At 37.3% G+C, this 12,901-nt stretch overlaps 1 protein-coding gene across 1 annotated transcript in view; it reads left to right on the forward strand.

The window, feature by feature from the left end:
- Nucleotides 1–522: 522 nt before the first annotated feature.
- LOC150099841 (extracellular serine/threonine protein CG31145-like) overlaps nt 523–12,901 on the forward strand; it is a 194,185-nt gene continuing 181,806 nt past the window's right edge. Inside the window, exon 1 of the mRNA XM_090403502.1 lies at nt 523–751. The gene's annotated coding sequence lies outside the window, so the exon portion shown is untranslated. The remainder of the gene's footprint in view (nt 752–12,901) is intronic.

The raw sequence follows: 12,901 nt of genomic DNA on the forward strand, positions 1-12,901 counted from the left end.
TAATCTCTCCTACTTCTGAAAAATAAAAAATAGAACAATAAAAAAAATCTGCGCACTTTTTCCTCTGATTCGATGTTTGAAGCATGTACACGGGGAACAAAATTTCGCTAAGTGAATGACCGTAAACAAGCAACTAAAATATCGTGATAGTTAGTACAAGATTAGGTCGTTATATTTACATTATTTACTGGACATGGCCTTCTTCACACGCGCGGAAGATTAGAAGGCGTGTTCCATTTATAGCTATGTGTGGAACGACCAGATATACCCAAAACCTCTCATTCTTCTCAAAGGAAGTCTTCTTTCGATAACGGAAAACCACTGCTTTCTTCATCCAGCTGTCATTTGCGCTAGATAACAATAGTCCTCGCCATATCCGTCAGGAGGCGCTGCTCTAGTGCAGCACGCTTTAGCCACTCGTTGGCTACGGCATCGTTCCCGTTATCATTGCCGACACCGTATTAAATATCCGAGTGCAATACTTTGAACTGACCGTATTCATTTCCCAAGGGGTAGGTCAGTGTGGCTTGACCTCCGTGATGACAAGCATCTCTCACCTTTCAGTGCTGATGGACAGTGACCGAAGTGATCTTGAAATGGCTCGCCGAAGAAAGCACCTTCTAAGCTAGTGTACCTTGCCACGGATCGATCGATCAACTCGGCTCGACAAGAGGCTGCTCCTTCGGCCTCCGCTCTCGTGTGGTTCGCAAGCGGCTTTACATGCTGACGGACATCACGACGTTATTGGAAGGTAAGAGTAATTGTCTCAGCTGACAGGGTGGGATGTCCGGGTTCGTGTTGAGATGATGGAGAGGATAATGAAAGGTGACAGGAAGTACGCAATAAAAACGCAGCATAAATATTCTCCTCTGACAAGAAAATAATACTCGTAACGTTTCGAGTTAGAAGCAGAGCGTATTGATGGGAATATTTAACATGACTACCTCAGTTACTCCGGAATTAAAGCATTTGAATTTGACGCTGGATTTAAGCAAAATTCATTCCCGAGTTTCCTCGGTATGAGCGCATACTGAGTATATATATATATTGAATAATGGACATGCTTTTATTTTAACTTATACGGTTGAAACCAACCATGTGTGCATTCTCAGATCGGTGGCGTGCTTAGGGAAGGAATTCCGCATATTCCTCGCAACTCTCAAAATGATGAATAGATAGTATGTTATTATCTGTTATTCATGCGGAAAGATTAAACAACAACAACTAAGTACTTAATTCAGTTATTGGTTTGAATTCGATCATGGTAGACACACGTTTCAGTAATGCAACGTCCGTAGTGATAAATCGGTGCGGAATCATATTGGTTTATTTCATCATCATACTGTTGCTACTGGTTCAGAGCGCATAAATAAATATGCTTTCTACCACTAGCACAGTAGTATAGATCCAGGAATAACGAAAAATATACCTGTGTGGGTTATTTTGTCGAATTTTATATTTGGGTTATTACATTCCTCAAATTTTAAATTCTAAAATGCATATTGGCATTCTGTCGTATTCGATAGTCACATACTTATGTCACATGTATTCCTTAAATCACACGCATTCCTTCTTAAAGCCCTATCAGATTGGAATTGCAGAGAGTTCTAATTTCTTTAAGTAATATTGCTCTTAAACTGTGTGTCGATATACTTATTAAATTTGATAAGACACTACAGTTGTTTACAATAAAGTAACTTCGTTTATATTTTCCAAGACAAGCAGTACTCGTCGGAAATCATTAATGTGAAAGGTTTCCAAACTTTGTTCCATTCAAGATTGTGTGTTAGTGTGTGTGTGTGTGTGTGTGTGTGTGTGTGTGTGTGTGTGTGTGTGTGTGTGTGTGTGTGTGTGTGTGTGTGTGTGTGTGTGTGTGTGTGTGTGTGTGTGTGTGTGTGTGTGTGTGTGCTTTGTTAATATAACTGAACTTCCCCAACTCTTTTAAAACGGTAAAATATGCAGTTTTGGAATCTCTATTCGGTTGTGAAGAAAACGCAGTTAGTATTTCTAACAGCTTTAACTCCATGCGTCATCACCGCTAAAAGATGGTGACATGAATGATGAGCAAATGTATTCGATTTTATTATACCAATTTCTCAAAAATACACCTGGCAAATCCTAGTTTAATATAGTACTTCACGGTATGTTAAAAAGAAAGAATTGAAATAAAACTTTAAAGCAAGACAGTTAAAAAAAAAATCAAAAACCGAAAATATTCAGTAAAAATTAACGAGATATGAATTTCGCGGTGATTAAACTTACTGAACAAACGTGCTCGAAAGCTACTTAATTTGAATCTCAGCACTTTAGTGCCTCTAGATTACTGTCAATGTTGACACTGGCAACCCGCCAAGCCAAGAAAAATGTTTTTCTTTTTTAGATAGGATTTCTTTATGCCTTTTTCTTGCATTAAACAAAGAACAGGTGGCTGCATTAACCGAGCAAGTCACGATTTTAGCCTTCAGATTCATCTAATGCTCTCTGCTAATTAGGCTAATTCTCTCAGAGATTGAGAACCAGCAACGGTATTTACACAATCAAGTAGCATGCACGTCTGAGAAGGGGATAATTTTCAGGTATCCGGCAGATTCAATCTATTGCTGTTGAATATTTATCTAAGATCTTGAGTCAAGTGTAGTATGCTTGTTTTCTCTATACGCTTCTGTTTAGCGAGGAGAAAATTCAGTTTCCGGAAGGAAAAATCGTATATCACCTCATTCCATTATTTATTTAGTCGTGAGGTGAATATACAACGTGTAGGGATTCTCTGGTTAAGTAATTGGTCGAATGTTCAGCTGACAGGTGAGGAGAAGGATTATCGTATTCCATGAACCCTGTTGTAGAGTTCAAACATGACATTCTTAATCCATTTCAGGTCGTCTCCAATATGCAGAGTAGTGGTGTCGCATCATACCGAGAGAGAGAGAGAGAGAGAGAGAGTGTGTGTGTGTGTGTGTGTGTGTGTGTGTGTGTGTGTGTGTGTGTGTGTGTGTGTGTGTGTGTGTGTGTGTGTGTGTGCTGTGTCACAGTCGTGAGGACGTCGTGAAAGTTGCAAGACCTAATTTCTAATCCTGTCTAGGAGGAAGAGAAAGACAGGAGGCTTCATAAAGCTTTTTTATCTGAAAGTGATAATGTTCTTCTACGAAGTGAAAAGGTTTTTTTTTTCTTCATCCCACAAATGACGCGGACTGGCCAGGAGAGCACAATGAAGAGACACTCATCTCGTGCCCTTACTTGCTGGGCTCGTAACCGAATCTAAACAAACTTAGCTCATACCAAGGAATGAAATTCATCTGCCACTAGAAAGCAAAGTTATCGAGTAGAATTGCATGTGTGTGTGTTTAAAAAGGGAGTATCAGGTTATCGATACAAAAATACCACCTTTTTATTTGAACCCTATCAGTGAAAGATTGTTAACGTACAGTATGGCACATTAGAATCACGGGAAACCTACTCTAGATTCAAAACTTTTTTTGAAGTCACTTCCGACCTCCAATAAGCAGGCGTGTGGTCTTATCTCACAGAGAAGGAAATTCTTTCGTTATTTAAAGACATTCATAAACCCCAATCACACAATGGGAACAGAACTCATAACCCGTTGGTTTGAAAGCAGAGACTTTATTCGATTGGCCGACCAGAACGGCTGTAATTATGTCAACATAGTATTTATCAGTAAATTATCAGTTAGTGCTCCCCCTCTTTTCCATGCTTCTTGCGATGATGCTAACTCACTTCAATCTGTTGCATTTTCGGTTGTTCCAGTAGCTGACTTTTTGCTGTTTGCTCTGATTCACCGACGAAAAAGAGCTTATTTCACCCGGTGACAACTCAGAGGGATAGCATTTAATTATATCGTGCCATCATAAGTCATCTGTAATTGATTCCATCTGTACTGGATGGATGATTAATAACAGGATGCATCACGTAAAAGTGAGTATGCGATATTGGGTCGGAAACTCCGGTTAGTTCTTTGCATCCTTGTAGTGCGTAAATCGTCTCGTTACCTAGCTTTGATCGTTAATCGAGGGGTGCATACATTTATAATTTTAGATATTTTGACTGAAAATGTGGTGACCAAAGGCAATCTGGACAGGCTGTGAGCCTTCAGGGTCTGCAAGCATCGCAAATTTTTACTTACACACACATTCATATAGCTTATTTTATATGAACTCTACTCAAGAAAAAGCTGAAACCTGTGGTATATTAATACCGTGGGCGGACTATGTAAACCTGAAACCATACCCTAGAGACAACATGGAACGTCTAAAGCCACATCAGACTTTCAATAAGTGAATGGTGGTCTCACACAGAGAAAACATCTTTTACTACCTAAAAACCTTCACAAATATCCATGCGACGTGGGATTCAACCCACAGCCTCTTGGTTGTAGAGGACGTACCCTACCCCCTCGGTGAACCAGACCAGTAAAATAAACAAAGCGATGTGTTGTGCTACTCGAGTTTGCGAATCTCACGGTTTAACTCCTTTTAGTTAAACCGTGAGATTCGCACTGTCACTTAAAATATAATAATCAAATTCCTGACATGTGTCCTCAAGGGATGTACAGGATATTATGATCGTACTATATGAAGAACTTACATCATTACTAACTTCCTATCAACAATTTTCCTTCAAATCAGTCTGTTTCCTGTCAAGACTATAACCTTATCAGATCTTATATTTGTGTCTTCTAAGGCACTTTTTAATGTATCAATTCACCTATATCTTGATTTTCCTCGGGGGTCTTCTTCCTATCAACCTGGCAGAGACCACTTGTTTTGCTAATCTTTCCTCTCCCATTCAGTTTAAGTGACCATACCACCTGAGATTAGCTCTGCTAATGCATTCCTGGATGCTAACAATGCCAAGATCTTTCCTAATATTTTGGTTTTTAATATGATATTGCCATCTGTTCACACCCCTAATCTTTCTCAGGATTCTCATATCTGTGGTCTCTAGACTTTGGTCAAGTGTTTTATTTCTATGACAGCTCTCAGATCCATAAATTAAAATCGGTTTGTACACTGTCTTGTATACAACTCATTTAGGTTTTCAACTCATTTGTTTTGAGGAATTTCTCTCTCTCTTATTCCATATGAATCTATTCAGTTGATTCCTACCATACCAGCTTTGTTGATTCCGTTGTCGATTTCCATATTTAATTACCATCTTCACTAAAAATTGTATCTAAGTAGCTGAAATGTTTTACTTGTTCTATAGCTTCTCCATTTACGATGCAGTTTATATTTTCAATGTTTCTGCCTATTTTCATTGTCTTTGTCTTGTTATTGCTGATTTTCATACCAAATATATTACAACAGTTATTCAGCTTAATCAGGGAATCTCGCAGACGTGTACTGGATTTATTTAAAAGTGTAACATCATCTGCATAAAGTAAAGAGCTGAGATTAACATATCCAATTTTGATATCAGGTTTAATACTACTTTCCTTCAAAAACGATCCATATAGATAATGAATAACAGAGGGGATAATGAACATCCTTGTCTGACAAAAGATTTAAAATCAAACCATCTTCCTGTACTTCCTTCAATTCTAACTGCTGACTTACAACTCAAATAAAGACTAAGTATTGCTTGATATAATGCCCCATTGACACCATACAACTGTAGCGTTTTGAATAGCTTCTCCCTTGGCACCTTGTCATATGCCTTTTCCAGATCTACTAAACATAAATACAGATATTCTTTTTTAAATTCCCATGATTTCTCAACTATCTGTCGTAAAGTGAAAATCTGATCCTGACAGCCTCATTTTGCCTGAATCCAGATTGTTCTTCATCAAGCTTCCCTTTCCACAATCTTTCTCAATCGTTTTTCCAAGTATACTTGCATATCTTACCAGGAACACTCAGTAGGGAAATACCTCTGTAATTCTCGCATTCAGTTTCATTTCCTTTTTTGTGCGTGGGTACTATAAGAGCTCCACTCTAATCATCTGGAATTCGTCCCTCTGTCCAGGCCCTCTGAACTATGCAGTGCAGTCACTGTAAGACTTTTATACCTCAATACTTGAGCATTTCTGGTCGAATATCATCTACTCCAAGTGTCTTTCCACATAGCACTTTTGATGGCTTTTTCTACTTCAGTATGTATATGCATTCCTGATTGTGATTGCATACCTTGTCAGTATATTTTACCACTGTGCTGTCACTGATTGTTTCATTTAGTAATTTTTCAAGTAATTACTCCATACATCAAGGATATCTTTTTCTCCCGTTTTCATGGCACCTTTATCATCTCTAATTCCTTTTACAGAACGCTTTCCTCCATTTCTGAGCTTCTTCTACAGCCTCCAGAATATTTTGCCACCTTCTTGATATTTATTTTCTATGTTCTTGCCAAAGTCCTCCCATGACTTTTGTTTAGCTAGTTTTGCACAGTGTTTAACTTTCTTACATTTGTCTTATTCTTTAAGAGCACAATCTGATTTATTTGCCAGGAACTTTTGATATGCTTTCTTCTTTTCCTTCACTGCTTCTTTAACTTTCTATGTCCACCATGGAGTTCTGATTTTTCTATCCTTGCAGATAACCTCACCAGATGCCTCTCTGGCTGAATCAATCAATATTTTCTTCAGAGCTAGGCACTGAATCTCCAAGGTTTGAATCCTTTTCTCAAACCCTTTCATTTTTTCTTCAATAATCTTTGTGTATTTTAGTCTACAGTTCACATCTGAGAGCTGCTCAACTTTTATTCGCTTTAAAACTTTCTTACATGTTATTCTTTTCAATATGAAATTCAATTTTATCCTGCTCAAGACTAAATAGTGATCACTTCCAATTTCAAATCCTCTGTACACTCTGGTGTCCTGCACCATGGAGAAAACATCACTATCAACAATAACATAGTCAATGAGACTTTTCTCATCCCTTGCCTCTTCTCTCCATGTGAATTTGTGCACATTTGTATGTTGGAACATGGTGTTAGTAATAACCAGTCCATATGATGAGCAGAAATCCAACAGATATTTGCCATTATTATTAGCTTTGCTCTTTTCTCCAAAATTTTCCCAAAATACTTCTGTATGTCTGACAATCATTTCGTACTCTGCTATTTAGATCCCCACAAGGACCAACGTTTCCTTTTTCATTGTGTCAGTTGCTTTCTCTAAAGCCTCAAAAAGTTCCTCCACTTCTACCTTAGTAGAATCTGCTGTGAGATCATAGGCACAAATAAGTCATATCCGGTGCTCCATTCTCATATCTGCCCACATCACTCTACTTCATATTCAAGAAGATTAGCCTCATATTTAGTGTTGGATACTATTAGCTTAAAATATAAAAACATCATTATTACATTCAAGACTGTAATTGCGAGAAAGATAGTCTTTGTTTCTCAATAATGATAAGATAATTAGGGTTCGCTTTGAGAAAAATTTAAGAACAAGCCTTATTCTTTCTTAAATAAAATAAAATAAAAATATTGACAGGAAAACCTAAGCGTGCAGATGAGAGATTAATCTTAATTGTTTTCCGAATGCTCGTATTCTTCCATAGCCTTTTGTTCGCTTAGTCGTTGATTTCATATTTGTGGTGTTACGATTAGTCACAGCCTTTCTGCGTGAAAAATAAGTACATATTAAGAAACCCACGATATTTCTTATTGTTCGATCTTAAGGTCAAAAAAGAAAAGTACCATATCTGAAGTGCTGGGTGGCAGATATAGTGCACGCGGCACACACCGAAAGCGATGCTTGATTGTATGGATTAATGAGGACGCACGCATGGGTTGCACAATGCCAGGATATTCTTTTGATATCACGGTCTGATTAATGCTAATTCCTCCACTGTTCGGCTTCCTGGCGAAGGTCCTGGTTCTCTCTTTCTTTTCTCCGCATGCTGCCTCTCCCTGAATTGGTAATTGGTCGATGTCTTGACAAGGAGAATGTAATTCGTAATAGCATTCCCATTGTTTTCTTTATTAATGAGAGCCACTTTAAAATACCGAGTATTTTCTTGTTGCATCCGCTCCAAGCACATTTGAGACACTTTGATGAAGAGTGTGCTTGAATTTTAATATTATTGTGCAATGCGGTCCTTCACAAATGGATAAAAAAAGTCAACAAACAATTCATTATTGATTAAAATTCCTTCTTGCTTATTGATGACAACACGCAGTTACAGAATCCTTGCAAAGAACTGCTTTGTAAACAGGAAAATTTATTATTTTGACAGCCAATTCATCTCCTCTTTTTGACATTCCTGCACGCAATACTTAATGAATGAAATACAATCTCCTGTATTTTTCAAGTGGCGCATTATGAATTACCTTCTTGAGCATAGATGTGACTCACATATGGAAAGTGTATTATTTACTGTCTCACACGGGCCTCCACATCGTTGTCAAAGCTCTTTTGGCTGTATATAAATTAAAAAATAAAAATAAATAAAATGGATTCAGTGATCCAGAGCACTTTAAAAACACTTAAAAACAGTTATATCCAGATTTTCATAAAAAATTAATTATAGAAATATTTAGTAATTATTTAAGTTAAATCGAAGATTATCTGGCTAGCCAAGTTGACAGAATTTGCTTTTAATCGAATAGTTCAATGAATGTCCGTCTTTAGGTAGATGATTTTCGTTTCCACCCAGCTCTGTTTACTAAAAGTGTTTGAGATGGCTTGAAAAAGTTCCATGTTTGCCTCTAGAGCACGGTTTACATATTATCTAACCATACCTTCATCACAGTACTAATGTGTGATAGGTTTATTGCTTTGGTGATAGTGGGACTGCATTCACATTATTAAAAAATTAATAATAAAAATTGAGATCGAAATTAGTGTACGGTTATTGGAAGTGAGTGTGGCAGAGTAAAACTAGCGTAATCGAAAGACAGCTGATTCAATAGATTACGCTGTGTTAATATCAGAAGCGGAATACTTTACTGTGGGAATTGAATGCAAAAATGTTGACATGAATACTTTTTTTATAAATTCAGTGTAGAACTCTTTTTCCATTTATGGTTTTGGTTTGTTTTCTATAAATTTAATTAGATATGGACATTTTAGAAGAATGAACGCAACGATGTCTCAAGTCACAGGACTAATAAATAATTTTCCATCTAATTTGGAGTGCAAAGAGTTGTTCCTAGCCTACTTGCAATACATTCGAATCCCAATGTGCGGTTGAATGTTTCTAAATGCCTTACAGTGAGATGATTTTCATTGCTCAATGTGAAACAGCACCTTACAATAGGTCTAAGGCGACTCGAAGTACTATGTAGCATCGTAATTCTCTGATTACCCTGCCTTGTCCACCAAAGTTTCTGGGGTGCTACAGGTTTACAATCCCTCATACGTAGAGTTCTCATTAAAAATAATCCCATTTCATGTATTTGTACAAATATTTTAAGGCTTGATCTTAACTTTTGCTGGGAGACCAAACTATTAGTGTACGAAGCCTTGGTTGGAAAGATCTAGATCTGAAGCCCGTCTAAGACGCGAAGAATCTTTATTGGAGCTTTTCAACTGAAGGTGAGATATCCAGCTTCATATGAAGGCGGAAAGGTTTTCTCTTCCGGAAACTCGAGTTTTTCATCCCCCAACAAGGCAAATTGGCCACTAGAACACAAGTAAGTTTTAGACAAAAAATGCATTACAACCAATAGTAATACAGTATATTGATTTCGTAAGGTGGTGGCGAATACCCGTGTTGGCATCCCGGCCGTTGTATCATCGTACGATAAATAAATGAAGCCTTCCTTCTTCAATTAGGCAATATATTAATGCTGCCAAAATGAGAGAGGATTTCTTATTACTCGTAGAAACATAACACAAAAGCGCCTTGACTCGCAATATACTGTTCAAAGGCGGCAAAATATTTGAATGTTTAAATTAGGAAAATAAAAACATATATAATCCTTCGTCAATCTTTTCCCGATCGTTATTGATGTTTCTCACTTCTAGGGTATCTTTTAATTCCCTTTCACCCGACTATCAATATTTTAAAAAGTCGAGTGTTGTAACTGTTAGCCACAGCTTTACAAACGGAAGGTCCTACTGCGGAAACGGTTAGACGCTTAAATTTAGAAATATTTCAGAATCTGGAAACCAAGTACACATACTCGTAGTTCTTGGTTTCCAGATTCTGATAGATGCCGTTGTTTGGAGATTACATGAACTTCAGTGACACTTCAGATCTCGATAAACAACATGGCGGTAACACGCCGATAAAAATTAACTGCACACGTTATCGGTATATATGAATGTTTATTGTTATAGTTAAAAGTTCGCAAATAATGACATACATTTGTTAATGTATATACACCACAGATGTCTATTCCGCCACCCTTCTGAGATAGTTTAAGATCACAGGACATTTCAGGTTTGTTGCTTTAATATTTAACATTCACGCAACATGTAGGAACACTCGGTTTTTTTTAAATGTTTTTTTACGGTTATTTTGTATTTTACTTATACAGGAAACATCAATTGCAATATTGTCTTTTAAGTTTTTTTTATTTATTCGTATGGGATTCCCCCCGTTTTCCTCTACTGTCCCTTAAGACTGGTTGTGCCTTCCTAGTGAGGAATTAAGTATGTACGAGTGTGTTCACTGGGCCGGTTTGCATGTTCTAAAGGACGAAAATCCCGAGTTTCCGGGTGAAAAAAAAAACCCATGCCTACGTATGAAACCGGTTAACTCAGATTTAGTAGAAGGAGACAGATAAAAGTTCCTTGTGGCATAGACAGGAATCGAACCCAGGTTTTTCCACCCAAAGGGTTTCGTCTATACCGACTGAGCTAGAGTGGTTCTTGTCTTTTAAGTTAGATGAATAGGTTTAAGCATCCTTTGACCTAGAGAACACAGTTATCTAGAACAGGTTATTATCTTAAAACTGTTAGGAACTTCATTTGTTGTAACACTTCATTCGTATATTGCTCTGTGCGATAGAGAGATAAGCAAACAGATTTTTCAATATAAAACTTTTGTCATTATAACACCAAACTAAGTACATAAATTTAAGTGATGAAAAGAGCAGCATTAATTATAAAACAATCACTATCTCTAGAAATAACGTGTAGAATACTGGTACACATTCCATACAGTGCAAGTATGAACTGAACGACAGCAACAAAAAAAGCAATTAAGTCTTGTCACTTGAAGAAGAAAAATACATCTGCAGTTCAGTATATTACGTCTAAATGGGTTCCTGGTTGGTTTACCTCTTTTGTGAGATGGGAAAAAAAAAAACTACAACCTCCGTCTGAGACGAAATCCAGGGCTGGAGAAAATCTAAATATAGTCCCGACTCAAGTGAGACAGAAACATTACCCTATTAATATGTTCTTCACGGATATAACAGGGACGGCATGCATAAAATATCACACCGAATTAATATGCGCTGTATTTGACCAAGCGTTCGCTGCAAACAGCGAACATATTAGTGAAACAACAAATGCCTTCGAAGGGCTTACATAAGGCGGATGGTTTGCATTTCAATGGATTCGCAGTTGGGTGTCTTGAAAGGGGTATTGTTCAGTGATAGTGCGGAAGTGCAGCCAGAGAAACTAGACAGTTTGAGGGGGGGGGGGACTCCGGTGAATTTGGATGCGGGCATTATAGACGTGAGGGAGCAGGAGAATGATCATATGAATATAGCTCCCGAGGTTCTGAACTCGAGTGAAATAATCAACACAAGACGTGCTAGTACTGCAATTTATGTATATTAATGCCATTGTATCCAAGGATGGATTTCTTCTACACAGAAAACTTTGGTGAGTCGTCAGAAAACTTGGTAGTCCAAGTTCAAGGAAATTCAAGTGTTCCTTCAACTTTCGCTTTCAGATAAATCTCATGCATTTATGGATGTTATTAAGTTTTATCTAGGAATACGTGAAGCGCACTTGAACTCATAAAAACTTATAAATTCATTATACATTACTGCAGCGGGTAAGCAAAGGGGTAGATTGTTCGGAAACTCTGCTATCGATACCACACGTGGAAATTTATGCGCTACTTCAGGCCTCTAATAATTAAAGGTTAGTGGTCTCACACCAGGTGATGAAATTCATCTCTCACCTAAAAATGATCACAAACAACCATGCCTATGGCAGATTCAAACCCGCAGCCTATTAGTTGGCGGGTGGATACGTTAAACACTTCTCCGACCAGGCCTGCCAGCCTAGTTGGCCAAGTAATTAACGTACCCGCTTAAACTATCTGAACATTCAACGCTAATCTGATCTGAGAATGAAAAATCTATCTAAGATATTTCGTTTTCAGATAAATGTTCCTGTGAATTCGCTCCATTATAAATGTCGGAAATTAGTCAAGATTTCTAATTCTTGGAGATTGTTCTCGCTTTTATTAACGACGAGAATTAAATATAAAAAAAAACACCTCTTTACAAAAGCTGTCCGTCTTATAAGATAATAAGACAGACAACAAACGTCTCGTCTCAGGATTTCTTTTCAAACAAACATTCATCTCACAATTAAGAACGAAGAAATTTGTAAGATATATTATTCTGTTTCTCCGCCCATTTTAACATTACTAAAGTCAAATTATCCGTAAACTCAATGTATATCACCACAATATTTTTCGCTCTCTTTATCAAATTAGAATCTTTATTTCACTCTGTTAAGCTTATACGTGGTCCACTTATAAAATATTGCAGAGTTTATCGGCAGTGGTGCGACTGTAACACGCCTGACTAAAAAATCGAGAGAATATCAAACACAGAGCACCAATGACTAAACATTATAGTTCTTTCAACATGTGCTATCGCACGTGTTGAAAGAACTATTCAGACAACCAAAATGATGTATTCTGTAATGAGCCAGAATATTAACGACGAGAATTAAATATAAAAAAAAACCACCTCTTTACAAAAGCTGTCCGTCTTATAAGACAATAAGACAGACAACAAACGTCTC

This window comes from Typopeltis vanoorti, chromosome 14, assembly GCF_054136105.1.
Source record: "Typopeltis vanoorti isolate ZY-2024b chromosome 14, IOZ_Tvanoo_1.0, whole genome shotgun sequence".
NCBI lineage: Eukaryota > Metazoa > Arthropoda > Arachnida > Uropygi > Thelyphonidae > Typopeltis > Typopeltis vanoorti.